The sequence below is a fragment of the Canis aureus genome, chromosome 21, assembly GCF_053574225.1.
Source record: "Canis aureus isolate CA01 chromosome 21, VMU_Caureus_v.1.0, whole genome shotgun sequence".
In the NCBI taxonomy this organism is placed as follows: domain Eukaryota; kingdom Metazoa; phylum Chordata; class Mammalia; order Carnivora; family Canidae; genus Canis; species Canis aureus.
This window is the reverse complement of record NC_135631.1, coordinates 44,409,679-44,436,480: the sequence shown is the minus strand read 5'-3', so window position 1 is coordinate 44,436,480 and position 26,802 is coordinate 44,409,679. Positions and strand designations below refer to the sequence as shown.

At 38.2% G+C, this 26,802-nt stretch overlaps 1 protein-coding gene and 1 long non-coding RNA gene across 3 annotated transcripts in view; one reads left to right on the top strand and one right to left on the bottom strand.

Annotated features, from left to right (window-relative positions):
• The window catches only part of STARD3NL (STARD3 N-terminal like), a 55,341-nt gene extending 50,476 nt beyond the window's left edge, over window positions 1–4,865 (bottom strand). Inside the window, exons 1-2 of one of the 2 annotated variants that reach the window (XM_077864088.1) lie at window positions 4,684–4,865; window positions 3,940–3,996 (exon numbers count right to left, since the gene is read on the bottom strand). The gene's annotated coding sequence lies outside the window, so the exon portion shown is untranslated. The remainder of the gene's footprint in view (window positions 1–3,939; window positions 3,997–4,683) is intronic. The other variant, XM_077864087.1, reaches the window with a different exon arrangement.
• Window positions 4,866–5,071: 206 nt separating this feature from the next.
• Window positions 5,072–26,802, top strand: part of LOC144293007 (uncharacterized) — a 55,975-nt gene continuing 34,244 nt past the window's right edge. The window contains exons 1-2 of the long non-coding RNA XR_013360437.1: window positions 5,072–5,568; window positions 7,423–7,544. This is a non-coding gene — a long non-coding RNA (uncharacterized LOC144293007). The remainder of the gene's footprint in view (window positions 5,569–7,422; window positions 7,545–26,802) is intronic.

The window sequence follows — 26,802 nt, the reverse complement described above, 5'->3', positions numbered from 1 at the left end:
GCTTTAGCTCAACAAGCAAGTAGTTAATTAAAAAAAACAAACAAACGAACACCTGCAAATATATTTTCCTAAAACGAAAAGCAAACAAGAATATACCTGGACGAGCAATAATGCACAGTATTTGAAAAGTATCCTGCCCTGTAAAACAGGGGTCGTGGAAACCTGTGATTACCATAACTTAGAAGGCACTAGGCAAAATTCCTCTCAACTCCCAAGTTTTACACACTGAGGATACCCACTGGTCCCAGGATATTTTTTGGAAAACGAGAAGAAATAGAGGAGAAGGGTTTTAAACTAGAGGGCTGACCAAACCCATTACTTACTTCCCCAATACCTGCCCAGGAACATCCTGCAGGCTTAAACAGCTGAGGCAGGGATCCTGGGTGAGATGTCCTGCTTTGATGTGGAGTCACCACAACAGGTACCTTCCAGATCCAGATGGAGAACAAGCCAAACAAGTGAAATAGCACAGAAAGCCTCGAGCTCTGCAGGACATGGGAGCCTGCAACAGCTGGTGGGAGCCCCTGCTGCCTTGAGCCAGGGATGTGGACTAGGCTTCTTAGCTCAGCGGGACACCCACCACTGGCTAGGCTCTCTGGGCCTTTTCTAATCTTTAATATTAAAAAGTGGACTTGATATTACTTTTTCCAATACCATCAAGACAGACAATAACGATTTTTACTTGCGACAATGTGCCTTCAACATCTATAACCCCATAAACATGAGCTCCTCTCAAGGGAATTGAGGGTCAGAAGTCAGATCCTTAACTGAAACGGTAAAGAGGTTCTGTTGAATCAAAGCCAAGAAAACCATAACAGTGCCTCTCTCAAAGATGAAATGATAAATAAAACTAAAGGGCTCTACAAACCACAAAAAACTTTGCATGTTATAACATGAATCCTTAAGTGTCTTTTAGACTCAAGCAAACATATATGTATAAGAGTGTATGACCAAGGATACCAGGTAATATAATTCTACTTTGACTAATGAAAGACAATCTCTATTAACTTATATAAGGAGAGTCAAAAAGCCACCAGAAAGTACTTTCTTGTACACTGTTAGTTTACTATTATTCACCTGCCATATCCCAATCATAATGAACTAAGCCTGGAAATGAATAATAAGTATTTTTAAATTTGTAGGAACATAGTAACCCATTTTCAACCATGAAACTCATGAAATTATTTTTACTTTTTTTAAAAAATGATTATATATTACCAAGAAAGAGAAGTTATATTTCTGAGCTAACCCGAGGACTTCCTCAATTCCAGGAAGAAACTCCACTTGCTAACAGAAACTATGAGCCTGCAATTCTAGACAATGTTCTCACACTTGGAAGTACACGGTTAAATCTGGAAAACCAGTAACAAGTTTTGAACTCCATTTCAAAGATGTGGGCAATCAGGGGCACCTGGGTGGCTCAAGTCATGATCCCAGGGTCCCAGAATGGAGCCCTATGTCAGGCTCCTTACTCAGCAGGGAGCCTGCTTCTCCCTCTCCCTCTCTCACTGTCACTGTGACTCCCTCTCTCTCTCTCTCTCTCAAACAAAATTATTTTAAAAAATTTTTTTAAAAGATGTATGCAATTAATCCTTAAATCTTAAAGTCATTTTGAAACTACTATCTTTCTTCTAACAAAAATCAAGGATTCATTCAGAAAGTCTGCAGCTGCTCCCTGCTGAGAAAAGGTAAGGAAAATAAGGCAATGGACTGTACTAGCCCAAGAAATATTACTACCTTGAATGAGTTGATGGACAATAAATTCACCATGTTGAAATATTGTATTCTCAGGAGCGCCTGGGTGGCTCAGTCAGTTAAGTGTCTGGCTCTTGCAGGTTATGTGAGACCCTTGAGGGTCATGAGATTGAGCCCCACATCAGGCTCTGCACTGAGCCTGGAAACTGCTTAAGATTCTCTCTCCTCTCTGTGTCCCTCCCTCCCCACTCTCCCACCTGCTCATTCAAGATCTCTCAAAAAAAAAGAAATATTGTATTTTCATATATGTAGAAACCCATTGTGATGGAACTTTTATGAAGTATAACAGAAAAAAATATTTGGCTGAGATTCAGTAAGGTAAGAACTTGGTGCCAGTTATGCTTTGAAAATCTGGGCCTCCACAACTTGACCTTTAAATTGAGAGGACTGGGGGCGCCTGGGTGGCTCAGTCCATTATGCATCTCCCCTCGGCTCTGATCACAATCTTGGAGTCCTGGGATCAAGCCCCACATTGGGCTCCCTGCTCAGTGGGGAGTCAGCTTCTTCCTCTCCTTCTGCCCCTCCTCCTACTCATGCCTGTGCTCTCCCCCCCCCCAAAATAAATAAAATCTTTATAAAATGAGAGAACTGAATCATCATGACCTCTAAAATATCATTTCAAAAATATAATTTCAAATAACAGAGATTTGTAGCTACTGCTATATATTCAGGGAAGCAGTGAGGTGGAGTAGCATGGATTAGACTTTGGGGGCAGGCTAACTGGAGTGTTCAAATCTTTACTCACTCAGTACAAGCTGGACAGCCAAAGGGTAAGCTTCCTTTCTGATCAAGAAGGGATCATATTTACCTCTGCAATATGTTGGAAGGATAAGAATGTATGTAATGCACCTGACACACTGTAGGCACTAAATAAAGGTAGGCATTAAGTCTCTGGTCAGTTCAAAGTTCTCATGGAAAATGGTAATCCACTTGACAGTGCAGTTTCCTAGAACTCAGCTTGGACAAGAGCTGGGATTGACAGCCAGTTCTTTCCAAAGGGCCAACACATAAAGATAATACTGGAGGATTCATAGGAAGGAAGGATAAAAGCAGGGAGCTGAGAATAAGCAGAGGCTTAAAGTCCTGCACATAATAATGAACACACACAAAAAAATAGCATGGGACACAGTGCTCAAGGGAAGAAGACATATTTTCATTGAGAGGTGACTACTGGTGAAAAAAATACGTAATGAGTTGCTGCAATGATTTCATAACCAAAATAAAGCAGAGAGCTGGCTAGAGTCTATGAATGTCACTAAATAAAGAGGGATTGGCAATACACAAATCCTATGTCCTCTGCCTGTCTGCACGGGGTTCAGATGATGCAGCTCACACCCAGCTCTCCACTGTCATCTCCCCCCCTTCACTCTCTCCAAGGTTCACTCCATTGCACATAGCTTCTCTTCTACCCCTGGAACATGCTCCTTTGCACTGCAGTGTCTGCCTGGAAACTTCCACCGATCTTCCTGTGGGCTGACTCATTCCAAACATTCACGTCTCATGAAACTGTCACTTCCTCAAGGAAGTCTTCTCTGATTACCATACCTAAATTCCCTCCTACTCTCCCACATCCCAGTCACATTCTATCCTCTTATCCTGAACTATTTCTTCTACCATTTATCATTACCTAAAACTGTCATTTTCGTTTACATGTTTATTGTGTCTCCACCAAAATGGAAGGTCTTTAAGGATGTAAATTTTTCAGCACTTAATCCTCAACGTCTTCAGGCAAAATGCGGCAGAGATGAGGTACTCGTCTGATAGACTTGTTCAAAGAATAAATTCAAATGATTAAAATGGCCATCCTGTGAACATCAGGAAGGAAAAGTGCCCCCAAAAGTGACTTCAATTCCATTTTTAATGCAGTTTTATGCAATAATGCAGACTTAAAAGTCCAATGTTTTCGACAGCAAGATTTAAAGGGAATGATTTTTTTATGAAAAGAAGAAAACATCATATATGTATGCATATATTGTGTAGTGCACATTTTTCACTTTATGGGCATGAATCCATGCCCATAAAAGCAAAGGTAATGAAAGTTTTATTTTTTGAGATCCAGCTTTTAGAAAGAGAGGGTATATAGATGGGAATGATCTTTCAGAGCCCTTCTCAACAAAGATTCTAAGGGAAACCATCTGAACTAGTTCCAGTATATTTGAGGGATTGGACCTGTTAGTTTGTTACCTTGCTAAACTTATCCAAACTATTAACTGAGTCAAGTGATGAATTCAGTGATTCCATCTGTGAAATAGAAGACAAATGACATGGTGAATAACTGGCGCATTAATGGAAGGGTAAGAAAAGCTCCACAATGTTAACCCATATTTGAACAAAAGAGAGGGGAGGGAAAAAAAAATATCTCTTTGTAGAAAATCCTCAACAAAAATCATCATGCTACTGAGATTTCAAAATATGGCCGGATACCATGGGTGGGCAAGGCAGTGAAATGAAACTACCACCACGACACCCATAACTTGTGCTTTAATTTTTAAAATTTTTGAACACAGATTGTCTTAAATGAGTAAAAGAGGCCAGGGACCGTCCCGGCCTGCAGAGCCCAGGCGTCGCCCTAGTCTCCCTTCCTGGTAACTCTGGAGGGCCCCGGGCGGGACCCCAGCGGGGGCTCCGGAGGGTGAGGGATGCAGACCTCACTGCCTGCATCCAGCCCCGCATCCCGGCCCGGGCGCCCAAACGAGGTGGGGCTCTGCAATCTGCAACTTCACCCGTGCATCCTTTACGAACAGCCGAGCCCCTCCTCCTCCCTCCTCCTCCCGGAGGACCGCGCAGCGCTCCGCAAACGCCCCGACGCTCGGGCTCCGGCCTCCGTCCGCGCGGTCTCCCGCGAGCTCCCAGCAGGTCATCTGACCCCCCCCCCCGGTGACTCAGTTTTCCAATCTGTCAAATAGGGTCACGGGAAACCCAGCCTACCTTATCGGGGGGCTTCGGGCCGGCCGCCCCAGGCTGGCCCGGGGACAGCGGTTCCGTGATTGCGCCCGCGGGAGCCCCAGCGGGCGGAGGGGCGGGGCTTGGCGGGGCGGGACCGGGGAACCGAGCCCCGCAGCCGTCGCGCAGCCCACCGCCCGCCGTCAGCCACCCCCGGTCCTCCTCCAGAGCCCGGCCCGTGACGTCAACACGCTGACGTCGACGCACAGAGGCCCCTCTAGCCCGGGGGACCGCAGACGGGGCGGGGGCGGGGGCGGGGCCGTCACAGAGCCGGCGATTGGCGGGAACGTCTGTCGATCACTCGCTGCCCAATAGGCGGCGCGGATCCGGGGGAAAGGGGCGGGCTGGCCTGCCCCGAGGGGAGGGTGGGAATCTGGCGTCCGGACCCTGAGAGCGCGGAGCTGCTCGGACCTGATGGTCGCCGCGCGCCGCTGGGTGAAGCGGCCGCTTCCCCTTTTTCGGGGATTCTGCTTCTTGGGCTTTCCTACAGTGTCTCGGTGGGGATTGAGGTTCCAGTTCGCGGAAAATGGTCCTGGCCTGGATTTCGGGGCCCCTGGCACGTCGCACCGAGCGCTCCGGGAGGCAAAAGTGGGACCTTCCGCCCCTGAGCGCGGGCCCGCGGCCGCGGTGACCCAGGTCGGCCCCGGCTGGGCGGCCTCGCTCTGCGCCCCGCGGCGGGGCTGGCGCCCGACCTCCGTGTCGTCACGCTTAATTATCCTCGTCTTCTGCTTTCCCACGAGATGGAGCGCCTTTCAATTACCTTTTAAGTCCTAATTGAACTTTTTTTTTTTTTTTTTTTACCAAAAAGATGCTACATTTAAAGAAGAAAGGCCTAGAGTGAAAATTCTTCGGCTTCCAGGCCCTCCCGCGGCCAGTTCGCCTATTGGAGGGAACCCGTGTTGTTCTCTGGATGGATAGGCTTCCAAAGGCACCCTAAGTGCTGCTATTAGTTATTAAGTTACACATAATAATGGATGTGCACGTTGCAAATTGGGCTGAAATCCTTTTCCGCCGCTAGTTACAAACCCGGTCCCTATAGGAGGACACCTAGTTCCCATGCATTTGCATATGTGTAGGGTTCCCCCCCCCCACCATCAACATTACATCCTTGGGATTTTTCCGTATTATATATAAACCTTCCTCTTTTTTTTTTTTTTTTTTTGGAATACTGCATGGTAGTCCTCGGAACTAATAGATACAATTTATGATTTCCTTATTCATTCATTCCTTGAATATGTACTTGGTTTCTTTATTTTCCATTGGAAGCGTTGCTACTGGGTGTTAATGCTATCTGTTGGCAAATTGAACTACAATTTAAAAAAAAAAAAGCGTTGCTACATTCCACCTAAGTTCATGCTCCTTTTTGTGACCCACATCCAAGTGTTCTCTAGGGTAGAAATACTAGCAGGTCGGGGTGCTGCATGGAGAATGTACATTTTAAATCCCCATGGTGGGTTCTCTTCATTTGCTCCTTTAAGTAGCTGTTACAACTTAGCATTCCTACCCGTAGTATATGATGAGCAACTCCCTGCACCCTTGCTAAAATTGAAAAAATAAAATTAAAAAAAAAATTCTGGGATGATCAGTGTGAAAAAAAAGTTTTGAGGGATGACACATGTGCAAAAGAAGTGCACTGATCATGAGTGTATGTCTTGGTAGGAAAATGAGTGATCTTGTGTAAGCATCTCCTAGGCTAAGATTTTAAAGGTTTACCAGAAATATAGAATCTCTCCTCATACTTGTCACAGTCATTGTTCTACAGATGAATAGCTACTATTGCAAAATTTTCCACCAAAATTAGTTTTGGCTGCCTGAACCTTTGTAAATGGACAACAGATAGTATGTACTCCCCCATGGCTCTTTTAGCTCAACAATATGCTTGTAATACTGATCTGTGTTTAAAAAGGTAGTAGTTTATTTTCGTTTTTGTATACGCTTCCAAAGTTTCTCCATTGATTCTAATATTGCTTGACATTAGGTTGTTTGAAGTTTGCAGTGGCTACAAGTGATACTGCTATGAATATCCTTGTCCATCTCTGTTGATGCACCTAGTTACCCATCTGATTTTGGCATATACCTGGGAGTAGTGTTACTGTGCCACAGGATATGCATATATTCACTATTAGTAGACCCTGGCAATTAGTGTTTTGGCTTGCCAATTTACAACTCACTAGTAGTGAGTAAAAATTCCAGTTGCTCAACATCTTTGTTGACACTTGATATTCTCAGTTTTGTTTTGTGCTCATCCTCTTTTTTCTTTGTTTTCAGTTTTATTGAGACAAATTGAACATACAAAAAAGTTGTGTGTGTGTAATGTCTAAATAGTAATGAGTTTAGACAGTATGTATATACATGATACCATCACCACAAACAAGATAATAAACATATCCATCATCACCAAAATATTTCTTGTGCCCCCTTGATTTTGTTGCTTTTTGTTTCTTCCCTGTAAGAGAACATAGCATGAGCTCTACCCTCTTAACAAGTTTTTAAGTGCACAGCACCCTATTATTAACTATGAGTTCTGTGTTGGACAGCAGATCTCTAGAATTTATTCATTTTGTACTATAACTTTGTAACCATTACAAAATTCCCCATTTTCCCATCTCCCATCTTCTGGCAACCACCATTCTAGTCTCTGCATCAATGAGTTTGACTATTCCAGACTCTTCATATAAGTGGAATCATGCAGCATTTGTTCCTCTGTGACTGACTTATTTCCAGGCATGTTTTCCATGATGATACAATGTCTCCTGTTCCTCACACCAAACCTCATGAAAACCCCAAACCGGGCTAGTCTTCAGTGTCTGCCCTGAGGATAATCATCACCAGGGGACCACAAGCAGGTAAGAGGTGCTGTGGTAAGTGTGGGTCACTTTCTACTCCTTTCTGCCTGCCGCCCCTCTTAGCCCCCACCTCAGACTTCCCTAGACCTGGCACCTAAACCTAAAAGTTTCTCTGTAGCCGCCCCATTCAGGTTCCGGGGACCCATGTTTGCCTAGATGTCCAGGATAAGTCTTGGCCCTGGATTTTGTAGTCCACAAATCCCTAGGAATTGTCTGAGCAAGACAGATGCTATAAAGGAAGAGTGATGTTTGAACCTAAGTGAGACAACGTCAGAGTAAGAACTTGTCTCTGGTTCTGCAACTGGCCTTTCACATGACTTTTAGGTAATCAAAACTACAAAATGCAATCATTTGTGACCCGAGTAAGTTTTTAAGGCCAGAAATGCCTGGATTATCTCTTTAGCTTTTGGCTTAAAGCAATTATTACTTAGATGAAAGGATATTTAAAATGAAAAATGGGGCAGCCCAGGTGGCTCAGTGGTTTAGCGCCGCCTTCAGCCCAGGGCCTGATCCTGGAGACCCAGGATCCAGTCCCAAGTTGGGCTCCCTGCATGGAGCCTGCTTCTCCCTCTGCCTGTGTCTCTGCCTCTCTCTCTCTCTCTCTCTGGTCTCTCATGAATAAATAAATAAAATCTTTTAAAAATGATAAAACTTAATCCAGAATATTCCCTTCTACTTTTTAAATGCTTGAAAAATGCACAATATTTTCTAAGTCTATCCATGATGTCACAAGTGATAGAATTTCCTTCTTTTTTAAAAGCTAAATAACATTTTATTTATGCATACACCACATTGTCTTTACTCATTTATCTGTTGATGGCAATTTGGATTATTTCTGAATCATGACTGTTGTGAATCATGCTGCAATAAACATGGCAGTGCAGATAACTCTTTGAGATCCTTATTTCAATTTAGATATGTACCCAGGAATGGAATTATTGGATCATATGGTAGAAGAAATAGAAAATATAAACAGACTAATAGATAAGCAAGGAAATTGAATCAGTAATCAAAAACTTCCTAACAATGAAAAGCCCAGGACCAGAAAGCTTCACTGGTGAACTCTACCAAACATGTAAAAGATTAACATCAATCCTTCTCACACTCTTCCAAAAAATTAAAGAGAAGCAACACTTCCAAACTCATTGTACAAGCCCTGCATTACACTGATATCAAAACCAGAAAAAAAGACACTACAAGAAAAGAAAATTGCAGCTCCATATCTCTGATGAACATAGATGCAAAAATCTATAAAAAAGAATGCTCAGTGTAAAAATTTGTGACAAATATTCTAGCAAACAGTTCAATGGCATATTAAAAGGATCATATACCACAATAAAATAGAATTTATTCCTGGGATGCTGAAATGCAATCAATAGATGTTTATTGATCATATCATAAAAATCATTATTATCTCAATAGATGCAGAAAATGTATTTGACAAAATTCAACATCACTTTAGGTTAAACATCTCAAATTAGGTATAGTAAGAATTCATTCAACATAATGAAGGCCACATATGAGAAGCCCACAGCTAACCTCCTGCTCAGTGGTGGAAAACTAAAACCTTTTCCTCTAAAATCAGGAATAAGACAAAAGTGCCCTTTCTCACCACTTCTATTCAACATAATACTGGAAGTCCTAGTAAAAACAATTAGAAAAGAAAAAGAAATAAAAGACATCCGAGTTGGAAAAGAAGTAAATTGTCTGTTTGCGGATTATATGATCATATATATATATAACCCTAATAATTACACACACACACACACACACACACCTATTAGGATGAATAAGTGAATCTAGGAAAGTTGCAGGGTATAAAAATCAACATAGAAAAATCAGTTGCATTTCCATACAGTAACGAACTATCCGAAAAGGAAATTAGGAAAACGTTCTCAGGTACCTTAGTATCAAAAATGATAAAATATTTAGGAGATGAAAGATTTGTACACTGAAAATAATATACTAGTGAAACAAAGAAAGCACAAATAAGTGGGAAGAGTTTTCATTCATGGATTAGAAGGCTTAATATTATTAGAATGTCCATACTACCAAAACTATATATTCAGTTCTATTCCCATCAAAATTCAAATGGCATTTTATACAGAGATAGAAAAATAATCCTAAAATTTATGTTCAACAACAAAACGCCCAGAATATCCAAAGCAACCTTGAGAAAGAAGAACAAAGCTGGAGACATCACACTTCATGATTTCAAAATATATTACAAAGCGGCCATAGTTAAAACAGTATGATACTGCCATGAAAAGACTCATAAACTAATAGAGCATACTAGAGAGCCTGAAAATAAACCCACACATATATAGGCAACTAATCTTCAACAGTGGTATCAAGAATACACAGTGGGGGGATCCCTGGGTGGCTCAGCGGGTTAGAGCATACCTTTGGCCCAGGGCGTGATCCTGGAGTCCCGGGATCGAGTCCCACATCGGGCTCCCTGCATGGAGCCTGCTTCCGCCTCTCTCTCTCTCTCTCTCTCTCTCTGTGAATAAATAAAGTCTTTAAAATAAAATTCTTAATTATTAAAAAAAAAAAAAAGAATACACAGTGGGAAAAGGCTAGTGTCTTCAGCAAATGGGGTCAGGAACACTAGATATCTGCATGTAAAAATATGAAAATAAACTACCTCAAAACACACACAAAAATAAACTGAAATAAGATTAAAGCTTTAAACAGAAGACCTGAAATTGTAAAACTTCCAGGTGAAAACCTTCAGGACACTAGTCTTGGTAATGATTTCATGGGTATATGGATTGGACATCTAAAAGACAGGAAACAAGCAAAAGTAGAACTAAAACAAACAAAAGCTTCTTCACAATAAAAGGGAAAAACAGAATGGAAAGGCAGCCTAAAAATGGAAGAAAATATTTGCAAACCACGTATCTGATAAGAGGTTAGCCCCTCTCCCCATAACATATATATGAGGAACTCCTACGACTCTCTGACAAAGAAAACAAAAACAAATAGCCCGGTTAAAAAAGAGACAGGAGACTTGAATAGCTATATCTCCAAAGAAGACTCATTAAATTGGCCAACATATATATGAAAAGGTGCCTAACATCACTAATCAGAGAAATGCAAGTCAAAATCATTAAGATATACACCCCACACCAGTTGGGATTGAAATGAACAAAAGATGGCAAATATTGACAGAATGTGGAGAAGTTAGAATTCTTGTACACGGTGGGGATGTAAAATGGTACAGCCACTATGGAAAACAGCATGGAAGTCTGTTATACAGAATGTTATACATTCTGGTGCATACGTAGAGGAATCACATTGTAGGTTTAATTTGCATTTCCTGGATGACAAAGAGTTTAGCACTTTTTCATATGTCTATATGCCACTTGTTCAAGTCTTTTGCCCAATTTAAAATTAGACTGTGTCAATTATTTCTAGGAGATTTTTCTATATTTTAGGTATGAGTCCTATGTCAGATATATGTATTATGTATCTTTTTCTCACTTTGTGACTTACTTTATAATTATAAAATATTCATTTTACTAGAATGTACAACAAATTAATATTTTTTCTAGTTTCTGGAAAATTCAAGGACTTTAGAACATAAATTTCATTTACCCAACTCCTAATTTGGGGGCAATTGTTGTCATGCATTTTAAATTCTATTAAATTGAAAAACCCAGCAAAATATTATTATGTAGAGAGAAATTTAGATTTATCCATATATTTTTCCTTTACTCTCTCTTTTATTACTTTTGGCTTTTCTGACATTACATTTGAATTTTTTGTGCTCTTTGTTAAACAGTTTTAGAGTATGTCTGCTGATTTGCTAATGATGACATCCTGGCTATCTAAGATGATATACCTATGCTGTCTCTCCTGGCTGTTTTGGTGACTCTCTGATGCAACTGTTTTCTTTTCAAACTTAATCCAGCATTGTGGTTATTCTTGGTAGGAAGTTGGTTTGATACCAAATAGTAAATTATAGCTCAAAATGGATCATGTATGTTGACAGGTGTGGATAATATTATTTTGGTGTCCCTTAGCCTAGAATAGTGATGTGCACCACAAGAAAAATATTTGGAAAGACATAGGTGAAAAAGGTGGAGTAGGCAGCTCCAATAACTTACTCATCCACAGAAACATTAAAAAATTAAGCAAAAACTGTCAAAATCAACTCTCTCAGAAGTCTGGAAAACAGACAAAAGTTTACAATACAAACATGTGTTGAATCAAAGAAAAGGCAACTGTGTAATGGTAAAATAGTTTGGGTTGTTTTTACTTGCCCTCAACCAGGCCCCTTCAGGTTCTGTAGTGGTCTTGAAGATGGGAGCCTGTGTTCCCAGTGTGGGACTCTGGTCCCTGGGTAGGAAAAGAACAGACAGGAATAGAAGGTATCCAGATTGGAAAGCGAGAAGTAAAACTATAGATATTCACAGATAGTATAACCCTATAAATAGAAAATCCAAAGAATTTTTTTTAAAACCCTACTAGAGCTAATAAATAAATTTAGCAAAGTTGCAGATACCACATCAACACAAAAAAATCAAATGTGTCTCTGATCAGGTGTTTCTCTACACTAGCATAAACAGTGAGAAAATGGAATTAAGAAAACAATTCCATTTACATTCACATAAAAAAAGCTAGGAATGAATTTAACTAATGAACTGAAAGGCTTATATACTGGAAACCATAAGACATTGCTGAAAGAAATTTAAGAACTAAATAAATGGAATGACATCTCATGTTCATAGGCAGTATTTCTCAAAGCTCTCTACAGATTCAGTGCAATCTCAACCAAAATGTCAATACATTTTTTTAGAAAGGGAAAAGCTGATCTTCCAATTCATATAGAATTGCAAGGGGCTCCAAATAGACAAATCAGTCTTGAAAAAGAAGAACGAAGAGGGGAATTCATACTTTTTGGTTTTAAAACTTAGAACAAGGCTACAATAATCAAAACCATGTGATGCTGGAATGGAGACATATGGAGCAATAGAATAGAATTGAGAGTCCAGAAATAAACCCCAAAATCTATAGCAAAGTGATTTTCAACAAAGATGCCGACAGCATTTAATAGGGTAAAGAACAGTCTCTTCAACAAATCATGCTGGGACACCTGGACATACATATGCAAAAGAATAAAATTGGACCCCTACCTCACTGGTGTGTCAAAAATTATCTCAAGAGGAGGCAATAATCTAAATATAAGAGCTAAAACTCTTAGAAGAAAACATAGGAAATAAATTTTAAAAAAGAAGAAAACATAGGGGTAAATCTTTATGTCCTTGGATTTAGCAGCGGATTCTTAGCTTTGATAATAAAAGTGTGAAAAACAACAAAAATAGATAAAATGGGGCAGCCCAGGTGGCTCAGCAGTTTAGCGCCACCTTCAGCCCAGGGCGTGATCCCAGGGTCCCGGGATCAAGTCCCACGTCAGGCTCCGCGCATGGAGCCTGCTCTGCCTGTGTCTCCGCCTCTCTCTCTCTCTCTCTCTCTCTCTCTCTCTCTCTCTGTGTCTCATGAATAAATAAATAAAATCTTTTAAAAAAATAGATAAAATGGACTTCCTCAAAATTAAAAACTTATGTGCATATATCAAGAAAGTGAATAACATATCAAGAAAGTGAAAGCCTGCAGAATGAGAGAAAATATTTGCAATAATGTATCTGATAAGAGTCTGGTATCCAGATTATATAAAGAACTCCCATGACTAAACAACAAAAGACAAACAAAAAAAAATAGGCAAAGGACATGGATAGACATTTATTCAAAGTAAATCTACAATTGGCCAATAAGACATGAAAAGATGCTTAATATCCATCATTAATTTTAGTAAAATGAAATCAAAATCACAGTGAAGTACCACTGCATACCCACTAGAATGACAAATAAAACAAGAACAACCCCCCCCAATAAAAATAGAAAATAAAAGTATTAGCAAAGATATGGAAAAATTAGAACCCTTGTCCATTGTTGCTGGGAGTGTAAAATGACATGGTTTTTATGAAAAACAGTTTGGCATGCCTCAAAAAAGTTATATATAGATATAGTATGACCCAACATTTCAACTTATAGGTGTATAAACAAAATAATAAAAACAAGTCAGATCAATACATATACATGCATATTCACAGCAGCACTATTCGCTATAGCCAAGAGGTGGAAAGAGCTAAAAAGAACACATCAATGAGTAAATGGGTATGCAAAATTTGGTATACACACACAATGAAATAATATTTAGCCATAAAAAGAATAAAGTATTGAAACATGCTACAGTTTGAATGAACCTTGAAAACATTATGCTAAGTGAATAAAATCAGACACAAAAGATTGTATGATACCACTTATATGAAATGTCCAGAATAGGTAAATCCATAGAGAGAAAGTACATTTATGCTTATCAAGAGAGGGTGATAGAATGGGAGCAAAGCAAGTGCTTGAGGGATAAGAGGTTTTCCTTTGGAGTGGTGCAAATGTTTTAGAACTCTATAGACATGGTGATTGTACAACGTGGAATGCACTAAATAAATGCCACTGAGTTGTTTACTTAAAAATGTTAATTATGTTATGTGAATTTCACTTCAGTTTAAAAAATAGCAATTTTCTAACCTCTCCCTGCCCCAAAGAAAAATGGTTAAAAGAATTTTCTTCTTTCCCCAAATCCCATGGATTTGAGGTAATGAAGAGACAGACCTATAGCTGTTTTAAATAGGGAAGAATTATCTAAATTACAGTATTCTACTTAAGCTATATAAGTGTAAAAATAGAACAACACAGAAAATTCTGTCATTATATGCCCAACTTATCTGCCCTCCTCCTCCAACTTTCCATTTGGCTAGCTACACCTTTTTTCTGTTCTAGATCAGGTCAGAGGCTTAGAAATGTTTGTGGGCAGCCCCGGGGGGCTCAGAGGTTTAGTGCCGCCTTCGGCCCAGGGCATGATCCTAGAGACCCGGGATTGAGTCCCACCTCGGGCTCCCTGCATGGAGCCTGCTTCTCCCTCTGCCTGTGTCTCTGCCTCTCTCTGTGTCTCTCATGAATAAATACATAAAATCTTTCAAAAAAAAAGAAATATTTATTGAATGATGACACAATGAATAAGCATTTTACAATGTTCAAGCAGTACAATGCTGCTGTTTAATCTGTCCTCTATCCTGCCACTAGGTAGTCTCTATGGGATATAAGGAAAGCCTGCAGGCTTGCAGTAATGTTTATAATGGAAATCAGTAAAATACATCAGTATGGATTAGAAAGGAAGTAATGAATATGTATGTAAGCTATTAAAGAAATAGAATGGACAAGATTTGACTATTGTCTTTATTTGGAAAAATGGGAAAATAAAAATTGGGAAGAGGGGAATGGTTAGAGAATTTCACTATTCGGAATTTAGGAGGAAAGCTAGATTGGACAGGGTCTGTGTTCTAGCCTCTCTTTTGAACATTTTGTGTTTGAAATAGGTATGCTTCATTTGGAATTGTGTGTCTTGTGTGTCTTTATAATCTAGATTACAAACCTAGAGAGTTCAAGGGCACCTGGGTGGTTCAGTCAGTTGATTGTTGATCAACAACTGACTGATCTCTGAGTTGATCTCAGAGTCATGAGACTGAGCCTAGCTTGAAGATTCTCTCTCTCTCTGCCCCCACCCCCCACTCAAACTCTCTCCCTCTCTCCCTCTTCCCTCAAATAAATAAATATTAAAATATGAATGTGTATATATATATGTACATATACATAAGAGATTAATTGTAACTTGGATCTTAGGGAGTAAGTAATATAAAGCAGTAAAAAAGTAGGTGGAAAATGGAGAAGGATAAGCATTAGAGAAAAAAAATGCAGGTAGCAATGTGTGAGCAGCCTGAAGGTAGCCTTGACTGAATGGTACATGGAACAATAGGTCCTTTTATTATTTAAGCTGGTAAATCACTTTAGATTCTGAGAGAGGCTATGTTTGGTCCTATGATGACAAGAGGGATTAACACATTTTGTTCTGATGTTTTCACTTTATTATTTATTAGTTTGCAACTGCAAGAGTCTGGAGTTTATCTAAAAGGGGTATTTAGGAATCCTAGTATTTAGGAATTTGACAAAATTAGGAATTTGACAAATCAAGAGTATAGATTACAGTTAAGTTCCCATAAAATACTACTACTGTATAAGTAAAAAAGTTAAAAACCTGGGATTGGAGGTTTCAATAAAAAAAAACACATACACACAACACCAACACCCCAATCCTGGAGAATGCAGTAGTGGATGGCTGTTGGGAAGGGCAGTATGTGTACTGTCCAAAGAGACATGGGCTCGGAGGCAAGTTGGGACGTTGAGTCTGATCCAGGATAGACCTTAAATGTTAATTCACCCTTAAACAGAATGGAAATTCCTATAGAAATTATTGAAAAGACAACTTCATTTGTAGCAATTTAATTACTAGAAGTCGAGAAGACAAAGGAAAACATGATTTATGAGCCCAGAGCTAATGTTAGAACTTGATAGAATTTTGCCAACTCAAACCATCAGTGAATTTGGCCTTTCTCATCCTGTTCTCTCCTAATTTGAGGGATTTGGTTGCATCTTGGTGAAGCTGTTTAGCTCACCGCGGTCTCTCACGTAACGGGACCACAACCCCAATGAGCATCCTCTTCTGCTCCAGAGTGAGTCAAGACAGCCAGGAAGGAGGCTGTCTTCTGCCACTGTGACTCATGGCACATGAGACTGAGCTGGTCCCCTGGGGTATGGAGCCACTGCACACCCCTCTTCCATGTGGACCTGATGTTAGCCAAGGCTGGGCAAACCACCAAATCCACATGTCAAATTAGGCCTCTGTCTTGCAAAGTTGCTAAGAAGTCATACAGAGTTCATTGGTTTATTCTTCCCAGTGATGTTTGTAAAGTTTTCACACAATGCTTATGTTGGCAGGAAGCAGCTCCTATAAGATTCTAGTGGTAACGTGAGGAAGGGCCAAAATAATGGCAGTATATGCAGGAAAGCAATGCTTACCATTTTCAAAGAGGGTTTTCCAGTTTGCTTCTTTGACCTGTTGGGTTCTCCTAGTCTTTTTGTAAGGGCTGCCTTTCCATGTCACAACAAAGAAGTAAAGGCGTTGTTAGTAATTCTTAACTTTGGAAAGCACCATATTGATGTAAAATTTCTCCATAAAATTGTGCTATCCATAAAGAGGTTTAAAAGAAAAAAGAAAAAGAATACAGACAGAACTATAATGCTAACGTTCACGCTTGGTGAAATTCACTATCAGCAGAAACTGATCGAGTTAGTAAGGATTTGGGGTTGTTTTCCATTTAAAAATTATAGGGAAAAGAAGACTGGACGTACCTCATGCTCCCTTCCTTCCCCTTCTCCTCCACGTGTTGCTTCCTTCTTCCTCTTTTTGCTACAGAAAAAGGAAAAAAGAAAACACAGACTTCACACCTGGCTTCATTTTTGATGCTGCATATTGATAATTTCAAAAAAAAAGTTCTTTCCCACGAGGTTCACTAATGTCTGGTTATAACAAAGTGGACAGTATTTAGGCAGACTCATTACCTGTACAAAATAAACGTACATAACCTGTTAATTCCAAATTCTGACTTTAAAAATCAGTAAGTGATATATAAATATATACTCCTTGCAAATAACTCTAATAGGACAGATGTAGAGTGCATGAAGAAGAAAAATCTTTCTTTTTTTTAAGATTTTATTTATTCACAAGAGACAGAAAGAGAGAGAAAGGCAGAGACAGGCAGAGGGAGAAGCAGGCTCCCCAATGAGAAGGGAGCCCAATATGGGACTCCACTCCAGAACCCCGGGATCATGACCTGAGCCAAAGGCAGACGCTCAACCACTGAGCCACCCAGGTGTCCCATTTGATCTTTCAAATGATCCCCTTTTTAATCCATCCCCAAAGATGGCTACTATTAATCACTTAGTATACAGCTTTTCTCTATATTAATATTAAGTACATTAGCATTTGAAACTAATATACTGGACAGGCAAAACACATTGGATATACATTTAAAAGATCTTCATTTTCGTATTTCCTATTGTGTCTTTTATACAAGCTCAGTGGGAAATTTCTCTCTCTGCCAATAGGTTAAAACTGGGCATATCTATTTACTCTTCTGCTCCTTCCTAGTTAACTCTAAATTATAAATTATGGTCCTATCTTAGAAATTAGAATGCTAAACACTACACTTGAGTCTCCCAATCACAGACCATCCCTCCTTCCCCCAATCACAAACCATCCCATCCTTCCTTGTAATGACTGGGCTCATTACAAGTGGACCACCTGCTGCTAGAGAAAGGGTGCTCCTCTTCTCTCCTCTTTTTAGTACTTCTTTCCCTCTTACTGGCAGTGACCCACTCTAGTTGGAGCTAGAAGGATGGGAAATAGGGAAGAAAGAGAAATGGCTATGGGAGGTAGGTAGGAAAGTGTTAATTTTTATTGACCATGAAGGCTTCATGGTCTCTGGTCTTGGGTGTTTTGTATTATTTGAACTGTGGTTAAAAAAGTAAAAATTACCATCTCAGCCAATTTTAAGTGTACCCCATAGTGTTAACTATATTCACATTGTTGTGCAATGCTCTCTAGAACTTTATCATTTTGCGAATCTGAAACTCTGTACCCGTTGAACAACAGCTCCCCATTTCCCCTTTCTAACAACCCTTGGCAACTACCATTCCACCCTCTGTTTGTATGAGTTTGACTACTTGAGATATTTTGTGTAAGTGGAGTCGTACACTATTTGTCTTCTTGGACTGACATATTTCACTTAGCATATTGTCCTTAAGGCCCATTTATGTTGTAGAATGTATCAAGATTTCCTTCTTTTTTAAGGATGAATAATATTTCATTATATATATATATATATATATATATATATATATATATATATGGTACTTTTTTTTAAATCCATTCATTCTTCAATGGACACTTGGGTTGCTTCCTCCTTTTGGCTATTGTGAATTACGTTACAATGAACATGAGTATGCAGAGCATTCTAATTCCTTGTCTCAATTCTTTTGGAAAAATACCGAGAAGTGGAATTGCTGGGTCTTATGGTGATTCTATTTTTAATTTTTTGAGAAACTTTACATTCCCACTAATAGTGCATAGGGTTCCAATTTCTCTACATCCTCACCAACATTTGTTATTTTCTGGGGTTTTTACTGATACTTCATTGCATTTTTCTAATGGTTGGTGATGGTTACTATTTTTTCATATCTTTGTTGGCCACTTGTTTATGTCTGTTTGGGTGCTTTGCACATTTTAAAATCAAGGTTTTGTTGTTGTTGTTGTTGTTGATTCATAGGAGTTCTTTTTATATTTTAGATATTAACCCCTTATCATATATATGATTTGCAAATATTTTATCCTCTATTTTGTACGTTGTCTTTTCACTCTGCTGATTACTTTTTTTGATGGAGAGAAGTTTTTTAGTTTGGTGTACACACATTTATCTATTTTTACTTTTGTGGCCTATGCATTTGGTGTCATATCTAAGAAATTATTGTCTAATCAATTGCCACAAAGTTATTCCCCTATGCTTTTTTTAATACAGTTTTACAGATTTATGTCTTACCTGTAGGTCATTAATACATTTTTAGTCCATTTTCATGTATACTATAAGGTAAAGGTCCAATTTCATTCTTTTGCATGTTGTTCTGAACAACAAAGATTCACAACAGCCATGTTTTGGTTTTGAAAAGGAAAGAAAACATTGTTACTATTATAGAGACCTAATAGAAACAGAAGAGGAAAGGAATCTACATATAGGCAATAAATAAGAATGAGGCAAAGTTACATCAAATCAGCTACTTATGATATCCAACCTCATCAGCTGGGGAAGCCCCATGGAAACAGCCAGGCTGGAGTCCCAGTTGAGAAGCCTGGGTGGAGTATCCTCATGTCAAGTGAGACTTCCAACTGACCATCCCCATAAGGGCAATATTTATAGGCAAATGACAGGGTTTGAAGTTAAACATTTGTTTGCCTACGTGCAGTTTGGAGTGAGCTGCATTTCTATGTTATCACGGTTTTTATGTTTTCAAGTAGCCTGGACTATATGGATATGACTGCCCTCCCACATTCAATTCTGGAAGGCAAGCCCAGCCTGGAGCAGGAGATGTGAGACAAGATTTGTAGTTCTTTGCATCCAGAACAGAAGGTCCAGTTCTGACCTGGAGGCCAGATCATATGTTTTAAATAACCAGGCTCCCAAGATTACTCACACAACATGAGTCTCACAACCATTTCTTAACCTGCCTATGAATATGGAGGTCCAGGTGGTCGGTTATGCCAGACCAATCACAGAAACATCCATATAGAACACATGTGAATACCTAGTTTTCCCAGCATCATTTGTTGAAGACTATTCTATTCCCATTGTGTGGTCTTGGCACCTTAGTCCAAGGTCATATGACCAAATGCATGAGGGTTTATTTCTAGCCCCTCTAGTCTGTTCTATTCGCCTGTATGTCTATCTTTATGTAGTACCACTATGTTTTGATAACTGTATAGTTTTGTAAGGTTTTGAAATGAAAGAAGTGTGAGGACTCCAACTTTGTTCTTTTCCAAGATTTATTTGGGGTGCTTTGAGATTGCATATGAATATTGAGATTTTTTTCTATTTCTAAAGAATTGTCATTGAGATTTTCATAGGGATTGCATTCAATATGTAGATTGTGGGATGCCTGGGTGGCTCAGCAGTTGAGCATCTGCCTTAGGCCCAGGGCTTGATCCTGGAGCCCTGGGATCGAGTCCCACATTGGGCTTCCTGCATGGAGCCTGTTTCTCCCTCTGCCTATGTCTCTGCCTCTCTCTGTGTATCTCTCATGAATAAATAAATAAATACAATTGTTAAGAAAAATCTGTAGATTGCTTTGGGTAATATGGAGATTTCAGCAATATGAAGTCTTCCAATTCATAAACATATGATGCCTTTCCATTTATTTGTGTCTTCTTTAATTTCTTTTATCAATGCTTTGTAGTTTTAAGTGTACAAGTTTTTTTTTTTTTTTCCATCTTGGTTAAGATTATTTCTAAGTATTCTGTTCTTTTTAGGGCAGCCTGGGTGGCTCAGTGGTTTAGCGCTGCCTTCAGCCCAGGGTGTGATCCTGGAGACCCAGGATGGAGTCCCATGTCGGGCTCCCTGCAGGGAGCCTGCTTCTCCCTCTGCCTGTGTCTCTGCTTCTCTCTCTCTCTCTCTGTATCTCATGAATAAATAAATAAAATCTTAAAAAAAAAAAAAAGAACTTACAAACTCTGTTCTTTTTAATTTTGTGGTTGTTTTCTTAATTTCCTTTCTGGATTGTTTATTGTTAACATATAGAAACACAACTGATTTGGGGGTATTGTTTTTACATCCCACTACTTTGCTGAATTTATTTCAACAGCGTTTGTATGTCTGTTATCTGTGTGTCTGTGTTTATTTTTTAGTTTTCTACGTATAAGCTCATGTCATTTGCAAACAGAGATGATCTTATTTCTTCCTTTCCAATTTCCATGTCTTTTTTTTTCTCCTGATCAATTCCTCTGGCTAGGATTTCTAGTACTATGGTGAATAGAAGAGATGAGAATGGCCATCCTTCTCTTGTTCCTTATCTGAGAGGAAAAACTTTCCGTTTTTCTCCATTGAGTATACTGTTGGATGTGGGCTTTTCTTATATGACCTTAATTATGTGAAGTAATTTCCTTTGATTCCTGGTTTTATGAGTGTTTTATCATGAAATTGTGTTTAATTTTGCTGTATGATTTTTCATCAATTGAGATGATCATGTGGGGTTTTTTTCCCTTCATTTTGTTAATATAGTATACTAAATTGATTGGTTTTCATGTGTTGATCCATCCTGACATTTCAGGAATAAATCCCACATAGTCACTGTGGAATGCTTTTAATGTCCTGTTGAATTCAGTTTGCTAGTAATTTATTGAACATTTTTATACCAATATTAATCAAGGATATTTGCTTCTAGTTTTTTTTCTCATAGTGTCTTTCTCTGGCTTTGGTTTCAGGGTAATGCTGGCCTCCTAAACTGAGTTTGGAAGTGTTCCTTCCTCAATTTTTTTGGAAGAGTTTGAAGAGTACTGGTGTTTTCTCCTGTAAATATTGGTAGAATTATCCAGAGAAGCCATCTGGTTCTGAGGTTTTCTTTTTTGGGAGATGTTTGATTACTGATTCAGTCTCCTTAGTGATTATAGGTCTGTTAGGAATTTTTTTCTCTATGAGTTGGTCTTGTTAGAGTCTATATTTCTAGTAATTTATCCATTTCTTTTAGATTACCCAATTTGTTTGTGTATAACTGTTCACAGTCCTTTTTACTTCTATGGCATCAGGTGTAATATCTCCTCTTTATTAATTTATTTTTTTACTTTTATTTTAATTTTTTTAGAGAGAAAGAGACCATGCAAGTAGCAGAGGAAGGGCAGAGGGAGAGGGAGAGAGACTCTTAAGCAGACTCCACACCCAACACAGAGCCCTACATGGGGCTCCATCTCATGATTCTGAGATTATAACATGAGCCAAAACCAAGAGTTGGATGCTTAATCAACTGAGCCACCCAGGCACCTGTCTTTTATTTTTTATTTTATTTATGTGGGTCTTCTGTTTTTTCTCAGTCTAGCGGAGTTTGCCAATTTTGTTGGTGTCCTAAAAAAACAACTCTGTTTTGTCTTTTTCAATGTTACTCTATTTCATTTATTTTTCCTCTAATCTTTATTTCCTTCCTTCCACTAACATGGATTAAGTTTGTTTCTTTTTAGTCCTGAAGATGGAAAGTCAGGTTGTTGATTTGAGATATTTCTTCTTTTTTAATGTAATTGTTTACTGTTATAAACTTCCCTCTTAATACTGTTTTCACTGCATCCCTTAAGTTTTGGTATGGTGTTTTCTTTTATTCTTTGTTTCAGGATATTTTGTTGATTTTTGACCCATTGGATGTTTAAGAGTATGTTAAGTTCTATGTATTTGTGAATTTTCCAGTTTTCTTTTTGCTATTGATTTCTAGTTTCATCTCATTGTGGCTGGAAAAGATCTTTGGCATGATTTAAGTCTTCTTAAATTTGTTAAAACTTGCTTTGTGGCCCAACATGTGATCTGTTGTGGAGAATGTTTCATGTGCAATTGAGAAGAATGTGTATTTAGCTGTCTTTGGGTATAATGTTGTATATACTTGTTAGATCTTATTGGTCTATAGTGTTATTCAAGACCTCTGTTTCCATATTGCTTTTCTGTCTGGTTATTTCAGCCATTTCATAATAAAGTCCTCTTTTAATATAGAGGACTGTTAAAATTTCCTTCTATAGTGTATTGCTATTTCTTTCTTCAATTCTGTCAACTTTTTTCCTAAATATAAGGGAGCTCAGATGTTAAGTGCATATCTTTATAATTCTTATATTTTCTGATGAATTGATCTTTTAATTATAATAAATTGTCCTTCCTTATCTCTTAAGACAGTTTCTGTCTTACCTATTTTATGTTATAATTACAGTCACCTCACCTATTTACTTTTTGCCCATTATGTATTTTCCTATCTTTCTGCTTTCAGCCCTATATGTGCCCTTAGATTTTAAAGTGAGTTTCTTATAGACATCATATAGATAGACCTTATGTTTTTCAACCCATTCAATAACTCTATATCTTTTTATTGGGAGCTTTAATCTATTTACATTTAAAGTAATTAACAATAGGGTAGGACTTATTATGGCCATTTGTTAGTGGTTTCCCATATGTCTTGTAACTATTTTGTCCATCTTTTTCTCTTACTACCTTCCTTTGTGTTTCATTTATTTTTTTTTTGGTAGTTACATGCTTTGATCCCTTTCTCATTTCTTTTTATGTATCTTCTATAGTATTTTATTTGTGGTTACCATGGAGATTACAAAAAACATCTTAAAGTTATAACAATCCATTTTATTTTATTATTTTATTTATCTTTAATTTTAATTAAAGTATATTTAGCTTACAGTATTATATTGGTTTCAGGTGTACAATATAGTAATTCAACAATTCTGTACATTACTCGGGGCTCCTCAAGATAAAGTACTCTTAATCCTACTATTAATCCCCTCTACCTGCCCCCCTCTACATAACGATCTGTCTTAAACTGATAGCAATTTACCTTTAATTGCATACAAAAACTCTGTGTTTACATCTCTGTTCACTTTATGTTTTTGATGTAATAAATTACATTTTTATACTGTTTATCCATTAACATAGATTTATAGTTATTTTTAATGCCTCTGTCACTTAAAATCTGTGCCAGAATTAAAGGTGATTTATGTGCTGACATTGAGGATTCTATGTTTGCCTATATGTTTCTCTTTACCAGAAAGTTTTATAATTGTGTAGGTTTTCAGATTGGTATCCAATGTCTTTTTGCTTCAACACGAAGAACTATTTTTTAGCATTTCTTGTAGGGCAGGTATTGGATCAGTGAACACCTTCAGCCCTTATTTGTCTAGGAAGGGCTTAATTTCTCTTTTATTTTTGAAAGGCAGCTTTGCCATTTTTCTTGTTTGGCAATTTTCTTCTTTCATCATATTGAATATATCATCCTAAGCCCTCTGGATTGCAAGATTTCTATTGAGCAATCCACTGATAATCTCATGAGAGCTCCCTTATATGGGATGAGTCACTTTTTTCTTGCTGCTTTCAACATTCTTTCTTTGAGACTTTTGACAATTTGCATGACCCTTTTTGTATTTATCCCATTTGGAGTTCTTTTTATTTCTTGAGCTTTTATATCCATTTTATTTCTCAAATTTGGGACATTTTTGGCCTTTATTTCTTCAAAGGACTCTTTGTTCCTTTCCCTGTCTCTTCTGTGACTCCCATAATGCATACATTACTCTTTTGATCATGTCCGTAAGTCCCTTGACTCCTATCACTTCTCACGCTTTTTTCTCTTATAATTCTGACATATAATTGTATATTATTTTTTATTGGAGTTCAATTTGCCAATATATAGCATATCACCCAATGCTCATCCCATCAAGTGGCCCCTCAGTGCCAGTCACCATCATCCCAACCCCTTGCCCACCTCCCCTTCCACTACCCCTTATTTGTTCCCCAGTGTTAGGTCTGACTCATAATTTTAAATGACCTATCTTCATGTTCATTGTTTCTATCTCCTGCTTCATCAACTCTGTTTTTGAATCCTGCTAGTGAATTTTTCAGTTCTACTTTTGTATACTTCAGCTTCAGAATTTTTCCTTGATCCCTTTTCAGTATATTCTATTTCTTCATTAAAGAAATTATTCTCATTTTGTTCATGCATTTTTTTCCTGATTTTATTTAGTTTTCCATCAGTGTTCTCTTTTAGCTTATCAAGCATCTTTAAAATTGCTATTTGTAATGGTTCTTCATCAGCTAATTCATAGATTCTCATTTCTTTTTTTCCTTGTTCAATTAATTAATTTTTAATTTAATTTAAATATCAATTGATTAACATATAGCATATTATTACTTTTAGTTGGAGAGGTCAGTCTTATATAATACCCAGTGCTCATTGAATCATGTGCCCTCCTTAATATCTATTACTCAGTTACCCCATCCCTCCACCCCCATCCCTTCCAGCAACCTCAGTTTGTTTCCTATGATTAAGAATCTCTTATGGTTTATCTCCCTCTTTGATTTAATCATGTTTTATTTTTCTCTCCCTTCCCCTATGATCTTCTGTTTGTTTCTTAAATTCTACAATTGTCTTTCTCTGATTGACTTATTTCACTTAGCATAATACCTTCTACTTCCATTCAAATCATTGCAATGGCAAGATTTCATTTTTTTGGTGGCTGAGTAATAGTCCGTTGTATATATATATATATACCACATCTTCTTTATCCATTCATCTGTCAATGGACATCTGAGCTCTTTGTTTTTGTTTTTGTTTTTTGATTTGGCTGCCAGTGTGAGCAGGTGCCATTTAGTTTTAATTTCAAATTACCTATAGATTTTTGGGAGATCTGTCAATGAACTATATAAATAAGACATAAAAGTATAGAATCCAGTGAACTGGATTCTAAAGTATAGAACTCAGTGAACATTATTTCAGAAACTGCTGGGCTTGAGATCTGTCTCAGGAGAATCCCGGCATGTTTCTTATAGAGTACATTCTTGCTTGTGAATGTCTCCAGCTGTCGACAAAGAGGTGCCAGAGCTGTGAGGTGGGTGAGGATGAGCACTGGGTGCCTGCTCCATGCTCTCACTGGGAGAGCATAGTTTAGCTATTGTGGACATTGCTGCTATTAACATTGAGATGTAGGCACCCTTTTGAATCACTCCATTTGTATCGCTGGGGTAAATCCCTAGTAGTGCAATTGCTCGGTCTTAGGGTAGCTCTATTTTCAACTATCTGAGGAACTTCCACACTGTTTCCAGAGTGGTTACAACAGCTTGCATACCCACCAACAGTGTAAGAAGTTTCCCCTTTTTCTACATCCTTGCCAATATCTGTCATTTTTTTTTTTTTTTTGCCATGCTAGTTTTAGCCATTCTGACTAATGTGAGGTGGTATCTCATTGTGGTTTTGATTTATATTTCCCTGATGCCAAGTGATGTTGAGCATTTTTTCATGTGTCTGTTAGAGCCATTTGTATGTCTTCTTTGGACAAATGTCTGTTAATGTCTTTTGCTCATTTCTTGATCGAATTATTTGTCTTTGGGTATTGAGTTTGTTAAGTTCTTTATAGATTTTGGGTACTAGCCCTTTATCTGATAAAGCATTTGCAGATATCTTCTCCCATTTTGGTTTTGTCAACTGTTTCCCTTGCTGTGCAAAATCTTTTTATCTTGATGAAGTCCCAATGTTCATTTTTGCCTTTGTTACCCTTTTGTCTTTGGAGATGTATCTAGCAAGAAATTGCTATGGCCAAGGTTGAAGAGGTTACTGCCTGTGTTCTCCTCTAATATTCTGATGGATTTCCCACATTTAGGTCTTTTATCCATTTTGAATCTATCTTTGTGTATGGTGTAAGAAAATGGTCCAGTTTCAGTTTTCTGCATGTGGCTGTCCGATTTTCCCAACACCATTTGTTGAAGAGACTTTTTTAGCATTGGATATTCTTTCTTGCTTTGTCAAAGATTAGTTGGCTACAGATTTGAAGGTACATTTCTGGTTTCTCTATTTTGTTCCATTGATCAATGTGTCTGTTTTTGCACCAGAACTATACTTTCTTGATGATTATGGATTTGTAATAAAGCTTGAGGTCTGGAATTGTGATACAACTAACTTTGGTTTTCTTTTTCAATATTCCTTTGGTTATTTGAGGGTCTTTTCTGGTTCC